Below are 8293 nucleotides of genomic sequence, written 5' to 3' on the forward strand. Positions count from 1 at the left end.
GTTAGTGAACGGAATTTGACTGTAATGACTAAATTATTTTTTTGGTATACCTAATGGACCTTTGAGTTCATTTTAATACTACATGGAGTTAATTGCAAATCAGGTAAACTACATGGACTAATTTTATATTTTGGATACAAAATTTTGTTCCAACAAATTGTTTACAGATAATTATTTTTAAAAATAATTTATTTTTAGAAAATATCAAAATGTTGTTTCCTAATTCAATTAATGACCGTTGAATTTGAGATAATGTAACGCAAAAATGATTAATCCTAACCTTATCATGAAATTGGCACACATTGATTTACATGTATAGATCCATTTAAAACAAACACACCATTTATGAGTGAATTTTATAATAGAAATTTTTGTGAGTATATAATTTCACCATCAATTTATTATTATGTCAAAGAGGACCCGTGATACTTATAAGCTCATTCATTTTCTACTCTTTGGTCCATGTGACTTGTGAGACACAAACTCATTTCTTTATCAGCTAGGTTTATAACTATTCAGCAACTTAGTTGCGTCTACGATTAGGTTTTGACTTTCTAGAGTAGATAAAAAGGAATATTTTAACATGCATGTATCTCAAAGTCTATGTTCAGCATCATGCATGAACGGTTTGAGAAGTTTCACTTGTTAATTGATTGAAGAAAAAGTTGTCAAGGACTAGTGGACCATGCCAAAATGGGAAAATCCAACCCATACAGCTCAAGTAAATCATATTCAGAAAACTCTTGCAGATTGAATAAGGAGGCATTACCCTTCCATGTGGCCGGGGGTGAAGTATTTGTCTATTGACTAGAAAAATCAACTGCAAATGCGGATCGAGTATGTAGTACTGTTTCCCGCCCTCCATTGAAGTTCAACGGAATAATGCTACCAGAAAGCGACTTTAACTAATGCAGATTCATAATATCAACTCACGAGTTGTCGTAGGAAGGCTTCAAGAAAATTTCACTGTTGTTTTCTTTTAGAGACGTGCTCATGAGTCTCTTTCTTCTTACAAAATTCCAAGAAAATTCCTTTGTACTAATTGAGGCCTTCTATGGCCATGAAGGGACCTTCATAAGCCGTACAGCCACGAATAAAAGGGGCTACGCATTCATGCAGGCAACCTCCATGGTCCTCCATGCCCACATGGGCAATTGCCAATTTTTTTTTTTTTTTTTTTGAATCATTTTTTTTTTCTTGTTCAATAATAATAATCAATGGCTAGTTGAAATATCATGTCAACACTGTTAAAAACAAATGCTTGTATCTGACCATTTTTTCGTTGCCGTCAATCAAGGTTTCCAACGACTTGACGACATATATAATTGAGTCTACAACCAATTATATGACTCGGACCAAATGAATTTCAGAGTAGATAAGGGGGTAGAACAATTAGAAACATGAGGCGGACATGTTTGAATAATATTTTTTAGATCACCTTTTTTTATTAATTTTAAATTAAAAATTAAACATTGTGCAAAACTGAACTATTTTTATATGGTTTAAAAACTATTTTCAAATATCTATATAAAAAAAACCAATTAATTATTTTTGAAAAAATAATATTTTTATAGAATATTAAATTATTAGTTCCTGAAACTGTTTTAAATTTTCAATTTAGAGATCAAATAAAATAACTGAAGATATCCTGGTTTTGATTTTTTTTTTATTCACTAAAAATCGTTTTCTGAAGACACCATCATGCACGAAATAAACTCAGATGTTGTAATCTTGAATATTATCAATTATGAAATATCAAAAGAAGATTTACAAACTCGCATTTTATGGATACCATAATTAAGGATAAAAATTATTTTATTGGTGTTTCTATTTCATGATGCTTTAAATATTTGAGGACCACGCTAATATTACTTTTCCCTTCCAATTTGCACATAAACATCTATGATTACTCGTTGTGTGGTACGTTTTTTCTCTTCTCTTGTTTGGACGTTGAACACAATTTAAGAGGACTTTTCTTAGCTGCTTCTTTTCTTGTTGTCTTGTGCTTCTCTTTTTCTCGACTAATTCTAGTGGCTCATAAAGTGACATTTCTTTGGATGCTATGAAAATTTCACATGATACAAAAGAGTCAATTTTTAAGTTTGTTTTCTTATAACCATCTAATGCTAATATCCATAGAAGAATCGATGAGAAATAGATTAAGCAGGGAAAGAACCCAAAGAACCCTAATCAGACGAAATCTTTATTTAGCGGCATTCAAAAAGAAAAAAATTGGCACTTTTTTGTTTTTTCTTTTTAAGAAAAATTAAAAAATCAAAATATTTTTATATTATTTAATATATCTTGTTTTAAAATTGTAGTTCTCTAGGCTTTAAATAGACAATTTTTTATAAAATAAATTATTATTATTATTATTATTATTATTATATATATAGGTTTTAATATTTTTTTGAGAATTCCATATACATGCATGTCGACTTGTATTCAGAATTTCAGTTAATTGAGAGTGTTTTTATCCACCTTACTTTTTCTTTTTATTTATTGTTAATTTAATTAATAGTTTAATGATGGATAAATTATATATTAAATATAGTATTTTTACTCGAATCAACATATTTTTTTGTTTTACGCCCCGTAATTCTTTCTCAGCCAGGCTTGGGCAGAATAATAGAGTAAGTAGTACAAGTATTAGTAGAATAGCTAGCAAAAATGTGTTCTTCGTCATTAATACGTTTGCTGACGTATTTCTTCTACTATTACTTCCATCATCTCTATCATTTTTGCCTCCTCTTTTGAGGAAGTTCAGAATATCAACCGAAGTGCAAATTTTATGCTCACTATGCGATAAATTGGACTGCAACAAGACTTTTCTCTAGTTACATTCCTAGCTTTATCTCTCCTAATTCTTCTATCTATCCCTCTCTGTAATAGGAATTGGGAAAGAGCCAAAAGAGTCGGCCCTAGTCTTTTTCTTTTTTCTTTTTTTTTTTCTTTTTAGCCCATGTTATTAAAAAAAAAAAAAGAATTGTTTGATAGACTCATAATATTCGATATTTTTCATTTAATAATGACTCAAACCACGTGAATCTATTTAACAAAATCGAAAATCTATGAGTTTTTTGATAATGCATTAAAGCATAGGATCCTGGTTTTTTTTTTTTTTTTTAATCTTATTTTTAAAGATGTAAATGCTTGGACTGTGAATTGAGTTATTTATCAGCTGCGTTTGTTGCCTGTAATCTTGTACCAACAACGACAACACTGGTACCTGTATACAGTTTTCTTGTCGGCAACGTGCAATTCTTAATATCAAGGGAAAATTACAGTTTACCCCCTCTAAAGTTGACAGCGTTTTTCAATTTGAACACTAAAGTTTCAATTTTTGCAATTCACCCCCACAAAGTTTCAATTTTTTTCAATTCGACTAATATTATCTCAAAATTCCCATATTACCCATATTTTTATTTTTTATTTAAAAAAAAAAAAACAAATTTAGGGGTGCAAAAATGGCCAGATGGCCAAAGGGGTGGCTACGGCCACCCCGAATTTTTTAAAATTTTTTTATAAAAAAATTAGGGGCCATATGGGAAGTTTTGGATACAATTAGTCAAATTGCAAAAATTTGAAACTTTGGTGGAGTGGATTGCAAAAATTGAAACTTTGTGGTTAGAATTGAAAATCGCTGCCAACTTTAAGAGGGTAAAAAGTAATTTTTCCTAATATCAATATATATTGTACGACACTGAAGCTTCAAGGAAAATTTCCTCGATTTTTTTCTTTTGTATTGCAGTAAATAGGAGAGAGTCAGAAGCGTAGGTCCAAGAACATAACTCTAATCACAAAGACATTAAATATGATCACACCATACATGTACGCAGATCCAGATCCCCTCCAATTTGGGAGAAATTAGAGATTCTCCAATTGTTAATCGTGGCCATTCATTTTAAATTCAATGGTCTATAAAATCATTTAAACCTCGGTAAAATAAAAGCTAGCATTTAATGCATCGATTATACAAAAACAGCTGACATTTTATAAACTATTGAATTTAAAATAAAGAATCATGATTAACAATTAGAGAATTTTCAATTTCTCTTCAATTTGAGGGAATCTCAATTCCACGCAGGCATACATGGTCCATGTGATTTAATTTTCATCGTCTAGTATACGCTTGAAGTGGGTGTATAAATAAATGAACCATTTAATAATTGACTATGCCTTTTCAACCAAAATTAATGAATTTATAACCATAATACTCGCTTCCAAATAAATGCATTTGGAAATTGGAAGATCGAAGATAATGAAAGTTGAATCCATAAATTATCATGATAAATAGGTACGTAGAACTTAACGTATTTGACTGGTCAAGTATGAAAAGTGGTATTTCAAGGAAATGCCGGAGCTGGAAAAATTTGTTAATATCTCTTTCCTTCATTATGTGTGCCTCAAATTTCAATCACCATTGACTTGGTGTCAATCTGAACAAATGCCCATCACGCCATGGAACCTACAAAATTAATTATGACAAGACAAACTTCACAACCAATTCATTTTTGCGGTCCATGATCTTTTAGACTAATTGACACACATCCAAACTAGTTATAATATTTGAAGATGATCAAATTTGCAAAAAATAAAACGATAACTTCGAATTTTCTAAAACATTACAAATATTCAAAACATTACAAGTCTTAATATTTGGTAGCAAACCCTAGGCCTCCAGTGAATTAATCGTTATGTATGTTCACGTACGTACGACTGATTATATAGTTTTTTAAGCTTTTCAACATATATATGGTTTTAAATGTTTGAAATCTTTAAAATTAGTTTGATGGTATTATATATATGGTGAATAATAAATCTCCTTAATTCAGAAATAAGCATTCCTCTAGTCACAACTTATGATCACGATGTGATATAATTCATTTCAAATAAACTACGTACGTACTGTGATTAGAATCATTATTAAAATTTACAAAAGTTCATTCCGTTCATGTCAATTTTTTTTTTTTTTTTTTTAACAAAATGCTTGAAAAATGTAAATGTTTTTAAGAAAACAAGAAATTAAAAAAAGCAAAAAAAATGCATCGAAGGACCAAGACCATGTCCCACAGGCTGCCACGCAGGGTTATACTCGCACACGATCCTCTGGCCATCCGGGATCTCCAACAACTTGTGGCATGACTTGACACTTAATATATGGTAGTGGGTGATGCCATCTTGATCTACACCTAATACATTAAGAATTTGAACAAGTTAGTTATTTAATTAAACTAACCACATATTAAAATTAAATAAAATACATATTCCGATATTTTAACACATGTACTTACTTATCGTCCGAACCTCATCCACCGCCAACGGGCGTGTAGCGGCATCATCGGAATGCGTGTCATGCGCGACACCATCCTCATCACCCTCAGTGCTATCCGGGGGCTGTGTCTCATCACTATCATCCACATGTACTCCGCTACTGGGGTATGGGTGCCGCTGAAAATGGCCATGGGAAACGATCCTCATATCGCTCAACGTCGTGAAGTCAAGCGTGAACGGTGTGGAAGTGCCCGGCTCTGCCACATCAGAACGCTGAGGATCTACATGAATGTCATCACCACATCCCACGTCCCGCCCTGCATCGGTGTGCTCTTCCACATGATGTGGAAGTACCGGCCTATACCCTTCTGGCTCCATATTAGCCCGGGGGAACGAATGTAAATCATGGGCGGCGGATGTCAACCGTACGGTCGGTTGCCGCTATGCTTTTCTCTTTCCCCTATAACTCATGTCTTCCTGCAAAATACGTTGCGAAGCGAATTAGTCTTTTAAATAATTAAATAGGTATAAATATATGTAAAGTAATCACACTTTTAAAATTTTAAACTTACTCACAAGATATTACACTCACCTTTTTTATTTTTGGGTTCTTATTGCCAGATTTGCCAGGTTTCACACGCAGTGTCTATAAAGCTGATCATGCTTTAATTTAATGAAGCTTTAGAGACAAGAATAATTCACATTCTGATACCAATCCTTTTTCTTCTTAAAAAAGTTTAGGGATTTTTTCCAGTATAGGTTTTTTTAAATAATTTTAAAATCATAGTTTTGATAGTTATTTTTGTGCCCAGCTTCTTTTGGATGCTTTCTTGTTAAAGTTATGAGGGTTCAGAAAATTATGTACTTGGGCCTTTTGCTTTCACAGGAGTTTCACTACAATCAGCATGGTTTGCTGCTTTTAGAGGGACAGGGCATTTATCGCTTGGGTGATAGCTGGTAAGAGTTCTTCAAGAAGTTGATATTGTGTTAAGATGTCTATATAATTCCTGCTGATATCATATATAACTTTCTGAGGCCAATAACAATTATTTGTATTGTACATCGAATATGAAAATACTTAATAGGACTTGCACTATATCTAGGATTACCTGACTTCTCTTGTACTTCTTAACATACTAAGGCTTTGGGATTCAGTTAGATGCCTCCCTCAGCTTTACACGTTTTCTTCGACTACCATTTGGTAACAATTTTGCTTTCTTTAAACTGGTTTGGTCTGCGCATGTAAGAAGTATCACGTTCACTGGCTTAATTTTAACTTGCCTTAGTTTCAGCAGGTCCGAACATGTTTGATGTGTCCTTTCTGAAGAACTTTGTCCTTAGAGTGAGCTATGGTAGTTGTAGTGGTAATTGTCTTACAAATGGGATAATATTGATAGGGGAGACTTTATTTGGTTGTTGCTTGTACAATTGATCCATTAGAATATGACTAGTGGAACCACTTGCCCATGATTGATATCATATATTACTATCTTCTTGGCCTGAATGGGGTTTTGGACCTTTAAGGATTATGCCAAAGAGGGACAGATAGGTTTTAGTTGGCTTTGTTCTTCCTTTAAACTCATGTTTTCATGTTTTTACCTGCTTACTATATTGCCAAACATACACTTTGTGTTTATTACAATTATTATTCTTAATTGGTGTGGTAAGTGTTTGAACTGTCAAGCCGAATGAATACCTTCTGGCATTCTTCAAATTCATGCCTCTTACCTTTCTAAGAGATCACTATATTGGTACACTATTCTATTTCTATATCCACAATAACTAGCCATATGACCAGCAACACAAACAGTCAACCTCTCTTTGTACATGAAATCAATGATAGAACTTAAAATTCAAGTTCCTAAATTTCTAAGGAATGTTGTCTGGCTTTGTCTCGATGAGATCGAGCTCATGAATTTGCTTATTGCAATATAGTTATGACCTTTTTTTTTTTTTTTTTTTTTTTCAGTTCTATGATTTACTGTCACTTGTTAAATATTTTTAATCGTAGTTTCTGTCAATCTTTTCATAAATAGGTATCCAGTTCAAGCAGGTGATGTTATTTGGATGGCACCATTGTGCGTCAATGGTAAGTGAGAAATGCAATACATTTTTTCTGGATGGGGAAATAGTAATGGTTTATCTCCTTTCCTTTAATTTGCATCTTTCTTGAAGACCTAAATACATAATATAATGAACCAAAGCAGTGAAACAACATAGGCCATCATTTATAAAGCAGTGAAACATTTTTGGCCTCAAGATAAATTAATAACCACTTGACCATTTCGAAGGATTATCTTTTACCAAAACAATCAGGTTTGAGTCTAATAATTCACAGACAACAATAGCTGCAAAATATCATACGATTAAAAAACAAACATCACCCAACCTGCTAGCATGCAAACACCAAATCCAAACCAAACAAATAAATAAGTAAAAGGAAGCATGTACATATATATATACCTGTACGTGAGGAGCTTGTGTAGGCACTACAAGAAACTGACTCATCAGGGGCGACTTATTAGGGGCGACTATAAAGTCGCCCCTAATAGTCAATTATTAGCGTCCACATAAAAGTGGACGCTAATAATGGGTCGAAAGGTTGACTATTAGCGTCCACTGTAAAAGTCGACCCTCATATACACGCGGGAATTATTAAAGGGGCGCGAAAAAATTAAGGGGCCAAAAAAAAACTTTTAGCGTCCACAATAGTCGACCCTGATAGTACACCAATAGCGTCCACTTAAGTGGACGCTAAAAGCTTACAATAAAAAAATTTTAAAAAAAAAAAAAAAAAAGAAAGATCAATAGGGTCGACTTTGAGAGTCGACCCTAAAGGGTACGTAGAAAAAAATAAAAAATAAAAAAAAATTAAAATTGATGAGCAATAGCATCCACTAAAAGTGGACGCTGAAGACGCATTATTAGGGTCGACTTTCAAAGTCGACCCTAATGCTTAACTATAAAGTCGCCCCTAAAGAGTAGCTAAAAAAATTAAAAAAAAAATTAAAAATTAAAA

The sequence above is a fragment of the Corylus avellana genome, chromosome ca1 (assembly GCF_901000735.1).
Source record: "Corylus avellana chromosome ca1, CavTom2PMs-1.0".
Lineage (NCBI taxonomy): Eukaryota > Viridiplantae > Streptophyta > Magnoliopsida > Fagales > Betulaceae > Corylus > Corylus avellana.